At 41.4% G+C, this 13,945-nt stretch overlaps 1 protein-coding gene across 14 annotated transcripts in view; it reads left to right on the forward strand.

Moving 5' to 3' along the window:
* Positions 1-13,945, forward strand: part of ZBTB20 (zinc finger and BTB domain containing 20) — a 481,207-nt gene that overhangs the window by 283,359 nt on the left and 183,903 nt on the right. For 12 of the 14 annotated variants that reach the window (XR_009961441.1, XM_062602027.1, XM_062602023.1 and 9 more), the window contains one exon: positions 4,942-5,042. The exons of 1 other annotated variant lie outside the window; for it this stretch is intronic. The gene's annotated coding sequence lies outside the window, so the exon portion shown is untranslated. Of the gene's footprint in view, positions 1-4,938; positions 5,043-13,945 lie in introns of all 14 variants that reach the window. One more of the 14 variants, XM_062602024.1, reaches the window with a different exon arrangement.

Genomic DNA, 13,945 nt, shown 5'->3' on the forward strand with positions numbered 1-13,945 from the left:
GTCAATTTTAATTGAAATGTATTGAACACAAACAAAAAGCTAGCCCATTTTGGTAAACACCTAGGTAGTTCTTGTTTTGGGCTTGGTTCTTTTCCTTTCTGTGTTCTCAGTTTGGTCAGCTAGCCAAGTAAATCAGTAAATTGCACAATTGTAATTCTAATTAGAATGTTGGGCCCTGGCAACTTAGGCTATGTATTTCAATACAGTACATATTTATAATAGCGAGTGCCCTGCCTGGTACTCCATATGTAATAATAGCAAGCAGTCCAGTTCACTGGGGACCTGAGGGCACTGGGGAAGACCCAGTGCCTTCTAGCTCTCAACATTTTTATTTTCACTTGTGGTAGTATTTTGGAGGGTATTGCTTACAAGATAAAATTTGCATTTATTTGAGAACTCACAAATGGGATTCACTGCAAAGCTATCATTAAAGGGAAATAAAGCAGGAGAAGGAACAAAGACATTCTGAGCAAAGTCTTGACATGTAGAGATCCTTATCACCACAGGAAAATGCCGTCTTCTCACTCAGACGTCTTCTCACCATCCCAACCCCTCCCCAGAATCCTGAAAACCAGCATATATGTACATAGGCTTTTCGTAAAGTGATGCAACTCAAATGCTGTTGGGCTGTTTCATTGTCTGTTTCCAGTGTTTTACCTCACAGAGAGTTTAACGGTTTCTATGTGATCATTCCTGTCTTGAAGCAGTTTCTTCTTATTCCAGTTGAAAACCACAATGCCCATTTACTGGCACTGTGAACAACTTTTAAGGGGAGCTACTCTGGCATCAGGTGTTCCTGGTGTGCTTCTTACTTGTGTTGTAGGTGTTGCTGCTCTTTATAGGCAGCTGATAGGAACTGAAGGAGTCACTTGACGTTTGAGTGTATGTTACTCTTCCTCTTCTTGTTTTAACCTATATTAAGTGTTTTCTCCATTTACATAGCATCCCTGAGAAATAAACCCATGCTGTTATTCAACCTTATATAACCTCGTTAGAGAAGCACTTACAGGACAGGGTAAGAAGTGTTCTTCCCAGCAGGGTCAGTGTGATACTCATTCTGCTCATTTCTTGCAGAAGAGCCCCATAGCCTGACACCCAGAGCTCTATGAACCCAACTGGCTTGGTGAGTTAGTGGTGATGAAAGATGCCTTTGATCCTTTGCCTTAGGATCGCTAAGCCTTGCCTGCTAAGTCCTTGAGGATTAGGGATAGGCTTTCTAGTGAAGAGCTTTTCAGTGTTCACTTCCTTGGCTGTAGAACAGTTACTGTAGAAAGCGCTTTTGCCAGTCTTGATCTAATAGTCTAGCTGCAGAATGACAACCAAATAGGGAACCATGGCTAAAATATAGAAACGAGACTTTACCAAGCTGTCTTGACTCCCCACAGGTACTCTTTGATGAGGTTTAGAAATGTCTTTTGGCATCTGTGAAAGGCCTGATGTCACTTTGTCTTTACCTGCAGAGGTCTGGGGCATTGCTGGACAAAGTGAGAGCCTGCTTCAAGCTGTCAGATTTCTTTCACTCTTCCATTACCTCACAGCTACCCTGTTTTATACTACCTGATGATGGCAGGTGCCATGGGATTCAAGATAGGTGGAAATACGGCAGGAAAAAGGTAGATAAGATCGGTGGGACTGGATTCTTGACTAGGGCAGCTGAGAGTATGCTGTAGCACGTAGGAAAATGGAGAAACATCTTTACTGAGTGCATATGCTGCCTTCATTAGTCTGCACTTCTTCAGGATTTCTGCTGTTAACATTTTGGCAGTCCTAGAACTCAACCCTAATGCTCAGAATATTCCCATCAGATGATGTGGAGCCCGTGAGATTTGCAGCCCCAGCAAGAGCACAGGAGCACAGGTCCTCCTGCTGTTGCTGCCAATGCCCTGGCATAAAAAAGTCCCGCAGAAGTGAAATTTTTACCTCCTATGGTTGCTGTTTCCTTTGTGGGCAGACTGCTCCTGTAGCAAGTAAAGGTTTGTCTAGACCAGAGCTCAGGGTTACTGATTATCCTCATAATCCATTTCCTTTTGCCAACACCAGTGGCTTATGTGGGTAAGTCAGAAGGGAGTGCTCACATCATGGGTAGCCTCTTTTCTATGATCTTCATTAAGCTTTGAACCATTAGTTCAAGATGCGTGATTATTTTGTTTGTTCGAACAGCAAGACAAGCAGAGTCTCCTCTGAGTGTTTCTTTCAAGCAAACCAGCATGACTGAAAACTGGGAGCTTGCCAGAAAATGTTACGTGTAATAGTAGTGGCAGGTTCATCTTAAGTGTGGGTGGAGAGAGAGCTGTACCCTCTATTTTACTACTTCAAACACGCAGTGTCCATATGCCATAGTTGAGCTGGTTTATGGATGGAGTATGAAGGCTACTACTTGATCTACTTTGTGCAAACACTGCGAGTGCCGTAGATATATAGCCTTATGGATATGAGTATCAGCTGTTGTTGCAGTCCAAACACAGCATCAATATTCAGTATGCTATAGACAGGCCTATTTTTCTCCCTTATATTTAGTGTTAGTATATGCAGCCAAATTCTAAAAGGGGGGTGTTGGGTGGGTCACATGATTAAATTAATACCATTAATTATTTAGAAACAATCAAAGGAAATACAAGACATCTGGCTTTAAGCCCAAACAACTCACGGCACTGCTGTTGCCTTGTAACCTCTTCAGCTCTCAGTCCAGTCACCTCTCTTCTTTCATTACGAACACAGGAGATGCCCCCTCCCGCCCTTCTTTCCTGCCTTATTTCTGGCAGCTTGGAACACAGATCACAAGACTGGACTGTAGAGTTGTCTGATTTCGTGTGTATAAACTCTGACTAGTTCTGAGATGAAAAAGCATCTTTCAGCACATCCCCATGGTATGCAGTAGTGTTTGATTAGCAAGTGCGTTGCAGCTATAGGTTGTGCTTTTCTCTTCATCTCTGTATTGGGAACTAGCTGCTGTAGGAGGGAAAAACACTGTTGTTACTGCAGTGCTGAAAGTTATTTAACGTGTTAAGGTAGGCTGCATGCAACGTACCGTGAGAGACGGTTCCTGCCCTGAAGAATGGACAGTCTGTGGAAGCAGAAAGGCTGGAGGAGAAATAGCATCATGGAAAACAGGAGCATTTTGCCCATGATTGTGCAAGAGGACTGTGGCAGACCCAGTCCACTGACCTTGGCATTCACCTTCCCCTCGCTGAAGCCAGTGGTCCTATCCTTTGTAGCCGTGGCCAGGTATTTCCAGTGGAAACTCTTTTTCTTAAAAAAAAAAAAAAGTTCCTTGAGAATAACTGTTTTACCCAAGAAAAGTAAAACCACATATTTCCCAACTGCAGGTTCTGGAAGGGTCTTTTTTTTTTTTCTTCTTTTTCTCCTTTTTCTAGCTTGTTGATGGAAAAATTCTGAGTTATCTGAGAATTGAACTTTTTATCTGAGGGATGGACTTTTGTGGAAACACCTTCTCATGAGGAAAAAAGATCCGTTTGCCTGGTCTTTTTTGTTCCAACTCAGAATTAGAACGTTTTGGGACCACTTTCCCCCCAAGTGATTATATCTTCATGGTGAAGTAGTTCCATTTTCTCTTCAGATCAGTCTTTATTAGTATAGATGATTTAATGCAACCTAATCTTGTCTTCTGTAGGTAAATTAGTACATACAACTTCCTGAAATAGTTTTACAGTTATTGGGGCAAAACAAAGTTTCTCAGTGATCATTAGAACTCCACTTTCTGTGCACTAGTGAATGTGGACCCATTTCGACTACTAGCAGATGTATTGAGATCATTCTTAGTAAGGGAAGTTCACGTTAGACATAAGGAAGTTCTTTACTGTGAGGGTGGTGAGGCCCTGGCATAGGTTGCCCAAAGAAATGGTAAATGCTCCATCCCTGGCAGTGTTCAAGGCCAGGTTGGACAGAGCCTTGACGACATGTTCTAGCGTGAGGCATCCCTGCCCATGGCAGGGGGGTTGGAACTGGATGATCTTAAGGTCCTTTCCAATCCTAACTATTTGATGATTCTGTGATTCTCATTATGTCTACATCTGCAGACAGGCACTGACTTTCATCTTCTTACTTTAATCCAAAAAGAGTAGTTTCAGTGGCTGTTGGCTTAAGGGTTGTTGAGAGTTGCTTTGAAAAACACTGATTTTATGAAAAGACATTGAGATTTCCGTAAGTAAGGATCTCTAGATGGCCTTTACCTACCCTTGACTACTATTTTGAAGGTGCCCATTCCCAGTTATCTTTGAAAAAGTAGCAAAATATGTTTCCTTGATCCTGAAAGGCTTACTTTAGACTACTGCTCTGTATTACTTGTAGTATTCCATAGCCTACACTTGTCCTCAGAGAATGATGGCATCAGTTGAACATATTGGGTGTGATTTTTCAAAGTATGCAGTTATCCACATTTGGTTCCCACTGCATTCAGTGTGTGTTAACACTACCTTCAACAAAGGCAGAGTTAGGCCCATGCACAAGGCTTTAAAAACAAAAAAACAAAACCCACCTCTTGCACCCTGGGCTATTTGCAGGCAAGAACATATGTTCTAAGTGCTTCTGCTGCTTCGCAGGGTGTTGAAGGGGCTTAGTCTGCTCTCTGAGTAATGGTGTAGTTCATTTTAATGCTATGATAGGTTTGATTCTTTAGTGTTGTCCTTTTAAGTTTATCATATGTTTCGAAAGTATTGTATCTCTTGGAACTAAATTTAAACAAAAATCCTCTGTATCCAGTGAACTAAAAAAAAAAAAAAATACCTCTTAGAGCAAGCTGTTCCAAGGTTTTGTTTGTTTCCTTATGCTAAAGCCAGTACTTTTTATTTTGTTGCCCTCAGATGTAGTCATTATGTACACATTGTTGTTTATGTAAAACTTACATTTTTCCTTTTCTTTTTCTTCTCTCCCTTTACTTTGCTTTTTCCTAACATCTACATCGCATGTTGATGGCAAAAGCAGCAGTGGTTGGCAGTTTTCCTCAACTTTGCAAGAGAGAGAGAGATTCGGTTGGAATGAAACCTTGCTCTCCGTACAGCCTGCTTGAGATGCAGCATTGAAAGGTATCGTCTCATTTTCTGTCTTGAAACCAAAGATGAAAACCACAAACAGGTACAAATCTCGGTGCCAAACCACCTGTTGGTTTGCAGCCGAGAAGCCCTTGGCAATACGTTTCTCTCTGTATCCAGCTGGAGTAGTTGCATGAGTGATACCCACAGTATCTGTCTGTACCTGCGAGTTTGGTAAAGATGTTGATTCATTTGAGAAGATTTGGATTGAAACTTGGGTAAATCAGCAGGGCAAAGAATTTTCTGATCTTAGTCTTGCTTTTTGCCTGGAGTAGCATACGTCACTCATATAACTTGGTTCAGCAATGAAAATACCAATCCTGAAGTCACACCCTGTGCTTTATAGGGCAAAATGTGATTTGTTGAAGCAGCTGTGTGTAGAGAATCCGGATCTTCAATAGTGTAAAATCCTGGAGGTCAGAATTGAGGCGGGTGGATGAAACTGTGAAGACAAAAGTTGTGAAATGCCCTGCTAGTAGCATCAGTACTTCATCTGTTGAGAGTATTAGAATTCAGAAAATCACCTGAAATCAAGTTAAAATGCAGTCCTTGGACTGCTGCACATATGTTCCCTGTGACATGTGCATTACAGAAACAGCCACTGTGTGCTAATATGACATTAAGATTTTGGACTCCACCCACAAAAAATTAATAACATTCTTGAAATAAGAGTGATGTAGGATGCTGACACATTTAAGTCCATATGTTCTTGGACATGTGTCCTCCAGTGCATGAGAGAACTAGAAATCCCAGATACTCTTATTTTTCTTGCTTCTTGCAAAGCCATGCTGCGAAAGTACACGATGGCAGCCTGGCAGGCTTAGGCCCGTGGATAGCTGTACAGTAGAGACATATTTTACATTTTTACATGCTCTTTTCTGTTCTGTTAGTGGTGCAAGTTGACTACCGTGGATTTGCATAATTTAGAACAGATTTGGGCCGCACTATTTATATTTGTGCAGACTGCTTCATGTTTGTGGAACAATTATTTCCTGTGGTTCTGTAGCATTGTCCAATGTTGTGCAATGCCTTCAGATGTATATATTACGGGATGAAACATGAAATATATTTTGAAACAACACAACAGGGAACAGTAAAAGCTGCACCATAACTGAGCTATGCTTGTCTGTCTATATAGTGTCCAATTAATGTGGTTACTGCACTCCCAGGCTTTCCAAGGCTAAGACATGCTGTGGCCTGGTAAAAGACTTTTTTTTTTCCCCAAATTTTCTGAAGATTTCTGTTACAGATGCTACAATGACATGAGGACACTGTAATCTGTATCTTTAGTAGCAGTAACAATGAAGGGTGTGAAGTATATCCCCAAAATCTGAAGGTGTGAATTCTAACCCATCAGCGAGCTGTGTGTGAGAATTCTATACAGTAAAACCTAATTCTGTGCTGAAGAGGAACACTGAACTCCCAGCATAAAATAAAAGATGTTCTGTTCTCTACTGCTCTATCTTGAGCCAAACTTGGTATCTAAAAGCCAAGCGAGGTTCTTTCATCACCAGTCATAAAGATGCTGTAAGTCAGATTGTCCCCTCAGGCTATATTTTGACAATGTAGTAAATTGAGCTTTGGGAACTTTCTACCAGATCGAGAACTCTGTCACCTCAAAATGCAAAGCACGGATCCATTATAAATTCATTCTTCTCATGCAGTTTTTAAAATATATTTTTATGTGTTGACTTTTACCAGCAAGCTCCATGCCTTATCTGATATCTTTTGTTCCCCACTGCTAACATTAACTCATTCAAGGGCTGGCAGAAATGTGACCTCATGCCCTCACATGATCCAGATGAAATTTGTACTGCGGAGTTATACATTAGTTCAGTCTGTTAATGTCGTTAATGATCAAGCACCATCAGCTCAGTTACTCCCCTGCATTTCGTCGTCTTCCTATTCTGCCCTTAGTACTCAAGTGTACACTGGAAGGTGGCACAGGCATCAGGAAAAGCAAAATTTGATCTGTGCTCTGAATAGGATCAGAAAATGTGTTGGATTTTGTACATGTGTATCAACACTTCCAATTCGGTGAGCTGTGTTGAGAAGAGTGAAAAAAAACAAGTCTTGTTTCTTGTGCGAAATGAAGCCAGAGTGGTACAGGAAAAGTATATGGGCAAATTCCTTTTTGCCTAAACTCTAGAAAAGCTGGTGAACAGGCAAAGCTTCAGAGTTTTGATTTGAGGATGAGTTTGGCCAGTATTGAAATTTGTCTAAAATCCTTATTATTTTCTTCTGCCCTCCTCCCCTTTGCTTTTCTGTGTTGTGCGATGAATTATATCATGCCCAGATTTTGCAATTGTAGCTTTGTGCTTAAAAGCCACGTTGACACAATGAAAGCCTTGCTAAATTGTATTTCAGAATTTTTCCAGGGAGTTTGTAGTTACGAAAGACAGAGCTGCTTGCAAAATTGTCAATTTCAGGAGTGTTGTGTACTTGAACCTGTATGATTTCCTTGATCGTGGAGGGGCCAAGATAGTTCTCGATCTGATGACTGAGGAAGAAGGACCTTGCCATGAGATTATTGATACTGCTGTGTTTAAAACCTATTGTTTGCTGAAGTTTTGAGAAGTTTTAAAATTGTTTTCCTTCTCTCTGTGACCTAATTAATTTTATGGGATATCCCCCGGGATATAATTTATATGACAAATGAATTAGATTAAAAGTTGCTGTCATGGTATGAAATCCCTTGCTTATGGTAAATTTAATGTGTTTCTGTATTCTTTCCCTCTATAAATAGAGAACTACGAGTGATCATTTATTTTCTTTATTTTTCTGAAAATTTGGGGTGCATAATGTCTTACTGTCAGTATTAAAAATACTAAAAAATATAAAACCCCTGCATTATTATAATTCAGCTGTGGTTAATAAAGAGCTTCTGCAGTGGCACTAGCTGAGAGTTAGGGTTCTTTCCTTTGAATTTTTCTTCTTTAAAACCAGATTTATGTAGAAAAGAGTCAGATAATAACTGCTATACAAGTCTACTCATCAGTTCTCAGCTTACTATAAAATACAAACATTCGCTCCCAAGAAGGGAGTTTTAGAGGGGAGAAGCAGATGCAGTTTTCATTGCTGTGTTAAGGACGCTCCCATCTGCACTGTTTGCGTTAGTGAAGCTGTTTAACCTTTTGAAGCCCACGGATCTTTGTTCTTTTCATGAAGCCTTTTTTTTTATATCCACACAACCTACTGACTTCGGGAAGATAATGCACACATTAAAGCGTTTACCGTGGGCTTCCAAGGCTGCATGTGCTTTTCTGAAAGATTAGAGACACAAGGGGTAATTTCTGCTCCTGGTAAAAGCAGCAGGCATTTTGCTACAAGAAGTTTGCTGTAATTTGGGACCAAAATACAAGTTTGGAATTTATTTGGATGCAGCTAGGTGGCTTATTCCTGAGGTTGGATAGTGACACTAAGTTTCCCTTTCCATAGAGAATGAAACGCAGAAAATAGCTTACGTGCGGATAAACTGGTGCAACTTTTAACAACTTTTGTTTTGATTAGATGGAATAATCCAGGGAAAGGGAACTTCTTTCGTAAAATCATACGTAGCAAAAACATCCCAGCATTATAGTTCAGCTGGTGCTTAAAGTTAAGCTTGTGCTCCAGCACTGACGTGGAGCGCCTGTGCGCTGGCACGGTCCTTTTGACCCACCAGCCGTGGCCAGGTCCCAGGGGCTCACCCACACCCTGAGCAGGATTTGGGGAGGATCTTTTGTTAACTGGGAGGAACTGCCAAGCTGGTGAATTTGCCTGGGGGATGATAGGAGGGGAAGGGTGTTGTGCAGGGAACTTACTTGGAAACACTGGATGCACTTTTTTTTAGTTTTCTATTTCCATCCTGTGTTCCCGGCTTTTCTAAAGGACTCCTAAGTAATTTCAAAATCAAATGGCTCCACTAGCAGTTTGCTGGCCCCATAAATATGATGAAGCCTGACTCGCCGTGTCTCACTTTTTCTTGAGGTGCTTAACAGTCTTATGGCATTTAAAAAATCTCCTTCTATATCAAGACAGCATATTTCTTTAGCTAAAAGATAAGAGTCGGAACAAAAGTAAAATAGTTATTTATGTTAGGTCTGCACTAACTCTTTTTTCCTCTTTTGAAATGGTAAGTTATTTTCCTTCCTTTACATGGATTCTAGAGAACACGGTGCTGTCCCAGTTTCAGTTTTAAAATGGATCAAGTTTAGGTTCTGGCATACTTGGCAGAGTACCATCATTTTTCTACCCCTCCCTCAATCTGGGCCATAATTGTGGATATCCTGTGGACTGCAGCCCAGAGACTGCCAGTACTAGGAGCATACGGAAAGGAAGAGATGATGGCAATAGCTTTGTAGCTTGACCTGACATTTGCATTGTTTCTCAGTCACTAAGTGTGATGAGGGGAGCAGAGGGCTTGGCATGAACTGTAAGGAAGCTGGTCATGATTTGGAGGAGCAATCTCTCGTACCTGACTTAGATGTTATAACTCAGTGCTGTTTGCACTTTAGAAAAATTATAGTACAAATAAAGGGTATTTTAAATACAGAAAAAGAAAGCAAATACATAAAGTCATACTCTAGGTAATTCCACTGCTTATAATGAAGTTGCACTGGGGATAGATATTAACCCCATAAAATCCCAGGGTCACAGACACCCTTATGACAGACCCTGATAGCTTTGTGGAGACAGATTATGTCAAGCCCTCAAATTTGGAAACATAGCAATTCCTCTGTAGTAAGATTGCAAATGAACACCCATTCTGAGATTGCCAACATTATCACAGTTTGTCAGGGTGATCTCACAGCCCGCAAAGCACCGTAAGAGATAGCTTTACAAGTTCTGAAAGATTAGAGCGCTGAAGTATGTGACACTGGAATGATGCTTTGATGCTTGGCTTTGTCAGTCAGCCAGACAAATAATATCCAGTGTTTTTATTAGTGTAAAGCACAACAGGTAATGGAAATGTACAGAGAAATGCTTTCCTGTTGCAGCTACATGGAGCACAGAAATGTAGGCTAAACAGAAATGGGATGTGTTAATGTCAAATCCTTCAAACAGGCAGTTGTATACCTGCGTAGGTCAGTAACTGCAGTGCAGCCATTATTGTTATTTCAGCAGGTAGTAGTTTAAAGCATTACTATTATTGCATGGCTAAATGAAACAGCAAAAATAATTTGTAGGTCTTGGGTTTTGGTCATCTAGTGAAGCATGAAAACATATATTCGAGTGAGTATGGATGGAGTTCTGCTTGGTAAGGAGCAAAGGACCTGGAGTACAGAAGCCAAGGGTTTCTCTCTTGGTTTGGGAGAGAAAGTGGGATGGAAGTAAACAGTGGGATGGAAGTAAACAGTCAAAGGGTATAAAATCCAGCATTTCTTCCTTGGAAGGAATTGTGGAAAAGCTTTTGGGTAATATGGCATGCTCAAGAGTTTTGTTATGGGTCTCAGGTACTTAAGAGATCAATGTGAGAGTAATCTACAAGCATGAAATTGGTGTTTGATGTTTTCTGTAACAACTGAATTTCATAGGGTACCTTTTTTCCAGATTCCTTTGACATTCAGCCTAGATTTCCACAAAGGGTGTGGTCTGGAAATCATTTGTGGAGCCTCAGATGAGAGCCGTTCACACTGGTTAGGAGTTCCAAACAAGGCAAATTTGTCAGTCTTTGTGTTTTGCTGCAAAATACGGGTATATTTCTGTAAAGACCAGAGTTGCACCATGGTTAGCACCAAGATTAACCATGGAACTGATTTATGGCAATTTTTAGCCTTTAAGCTTTGTGGAACAGAAGATGTATAAGGTGCACGTTTGTTGCACTCCTTCTTCTTACAGAGGCATGAAGTTGTAGAAATATAGGCTCAGTTACAAACTTCTGCATCTCTGTTCCACCTGTTCCATCATCTGCAGTTCTCTCCTACCTTGAACAACAAATCATAATTTGTCCTTGACCTTGGAGAGCTTTTGCCCCTATTTCTCCATCCTTATGAGCAGCAGAATACTCACAGGTGCCCAAGAATTAGTTAGTGATTGCTTACTCAAACTGGAGAAGCTTGGATGAAAGACGCTGTGTAAGGGAATAGAATTATTATGAGTATTATTAACTGAATGCCTAAACCTAGACAATGTATTTGCACATGTAAGTAATTATGATGCACTTCAAGGCATTCTGTTTGTAATGCTTTGTAATGCTTTGCTCTCCATTTCCTACAAATCAAATTACTGAGGGATAGATTTGATTTCCACATCATTTTCAAAATATTTTCTTTTTCTTTTTTTTAATTTCCTTTGTATTAATTTTTTTTCAAAGTTCAGAACACAACCAACTGTGACTAAATGCATAAAACCAAACAAAACCCCCCTAAAGTATAACAAAATTAAAGACAGCCTAGGATGATATGCAGCAAACAATGTAAATCATACCTAACAAACATGGTTGTAATAATATACCTTATCCATGTCTGATCCACTAATAACAAATACTTATTCAGAGAACAAATAACTCATTCTTCTTCTTAGTGAGTGAGAGAGGCAAGCCCCAAATTCAGATTATATCTTACCGTCTAAAAAAAGATGAAAAACCTGCCAAATCTTCTTATAGAAATCCCAACAATCTTTATTTTCTTTGTATCTTTTGGGAATAATGAGACTGGGAGGAGGGGGGAAAAGGCCAGTTTTTACTGGGAACATGTGGCCTGATCCTGTAGCTTTTCCCTGAGAAGTCCTTGCTGCCTTCTGTTGAAAGTTCTCTGTTGCGGGTACTGGCTTCAGACCAAAACCTGAAGGCAAAGCCTGGGGTTGTTTTTAACAATAGGGATTTTTCCCCTCACTCATGAGAAGTATAGGGTTGACAAGCAAATTACAAGTGATACCTCTGGTCAGTTTGTAAAGATTACTACAAGAACAAAGACTGTTAGTAGAGATTAGAGAATGCTTTTCTCTCTGTCATGTCAAAATAGGTTTTTGCCATCTTCCATTTCCTTTCTGGTTACAGAAATTATTATTGTTTCCTTAATGGAATAGTATTATCCTCCCCATCCTACACTGAAGGTGTATCACCATCTTCCCCAAGCCCCTGCACCCTTTCCTGAGGTCAGTCTGGTTCAGTTTAGTTCTGAGCCATGAGTTGCCGTCGATGTAGTTGGCACAAATACTTCCCAGAAGGGAAAAATCACAGGTGTTTGGGTATCTTGCAAGCCATGGTACACCTTTGTCATGGTTTAAGCCCAGTCGGTGACTCAGCCACACAGTCCATTCGCTGACTTCCCCCCCCGCCCGCCCCCGCCTTCCTCCCTTAGCTCCTGGAGGGATGGGGAGGAGAATCAAAAGAATGTAACTCCCATAGGTTGGGATAAGGACAGTTTAGTAACTAAGGTATAACACAAATCACTACTGCTACCACCAATAATAATAATGATAAAGGGAATAACAAGGGGAGAGAATACAACACCTCAGCACCCGCCGACCAATACCCAGCCCGACCCCAGCAGTGATCTCACCCTTCCAGGTAACTGCCCCCAGTTCTACATCCTGGGCATGACGTGCTGTGGTATGGAATACCTCCTTGGCTAGTTTGTGTCAGGTATCCTGTCTCTGCTTCCTCCTGGCTTCCCCTCCTCCCTGGCAGAGCATGAGACTCACAAAGTCCTTGGTCAGAGTAAACATTTGAGCAGTAACTAAAAACATCAGTGTTATCAGAGCTGTTCCCAGGCCAAAAGTCAAAACACAGCACTGCACCAGCTACTAAAAAGGAGAAAAAATGACTGCTATTGCTGAACCCAGGACAACCTTACATGCTATGCAGTGCTTATTTGTTGTTCATGCCCAGGTCCCAGTTTAGCTGGCTGCGATGCGAGCTTTGCCGCTTGCACCCATCAGTGGGAGAGCAGTTCTGGTCTCATTGCCTGCTGGTGAGAACTCACGAAGTTTGAAGAAATTGTACGAAATAGTTGCCTTCTCTTATGTTAGAGACTTTAGGGTAGAAAATGTCTGTCTTGTTTCTCTTTTGTCACCCTTACTGCTCCTCCTGCTCATCACTCCCCTGTGGGCTGTGGTTGTTGGGGAGAGAAGGATCTCACTCCGCTGCCTGTCAGTGCTGGTGAAACTCCTGCTGTTGCAGGGGCTCTGTGCCAGGAGGCATAGCAGGGGGCCTCTCTTTTCAGGTGTCTTTTGACACCTGAAAATCAGGGTGTCTTTTGATTTTGCCTTGAGGCAGGCTTCTTGTCATTCAGCAGCCCCCTCACCAACCTGCCTGGCCCACATGTCTCCTTAGCAGTTATCCTACCCAAAGTGTACCCATGCCACCCCTTGCCCAAGGTGGTCCTGATGTGCCAGTGCAGGCAGTAGCAGGGACAGGGGAGTGTGTTGCCCAGACAAAGACCACTGCTTTTGAAGAAGACCAGTGGTGTGCTCATGCTGAGTCATACTGATGTACTGGCCATCAGCTCTGTGCCCCTTCCCCAGCCTTACACCCTGTCCTTCAAAGCAGCTTATGATACATGCATCAGAGGGAAGAGCAAGCATCCCAGCAGTGATCAGTGTGAGAATGACCCAAATGGCTGATTTGAGTTGGAAACTTGAGCTCGGGTTCTTGTATATTCTCAATATTCTTGCATATTCTCAATATTTGTATAATACCAAAATCATTTTGGAATCTGCTGTTCTCCTTGCTTGCTCTGGGAGGTTATGGTCGTGAATTTTGCAATTTCCAGGTGAGACTTCTTGTTACTATTATTACTTAAGTTTAAAAGAACCATTAGAGGAGTCCAGGCTGCCTCTTGCAAAGTCCCACAGTCTAGCACATACAGATAACATGTGCACATAATGATAACAAATGAGAGATAAATAGGATGAGTAGGATCATTAGAATGATGTAGGGTAAGGAAGCACTTTTAGAGCTTCTCATATTGTAT

Source organism: Pezoporus occidentalis, unplaced genomic scaffold, assembly GCF_034315485.1.
Source record: "Pezoporus occidentalis ecotype Australia unplaced genomic scaffold, CSIRO_AGI_Poc_V1 ctg74, whole genome shotgun sequence".
NCBI lineage: Eukaryota > Metazoa > Chordata > Aves > Psittaciformes > Psittacidae > Pezoporus > Pezoporus occidentalis.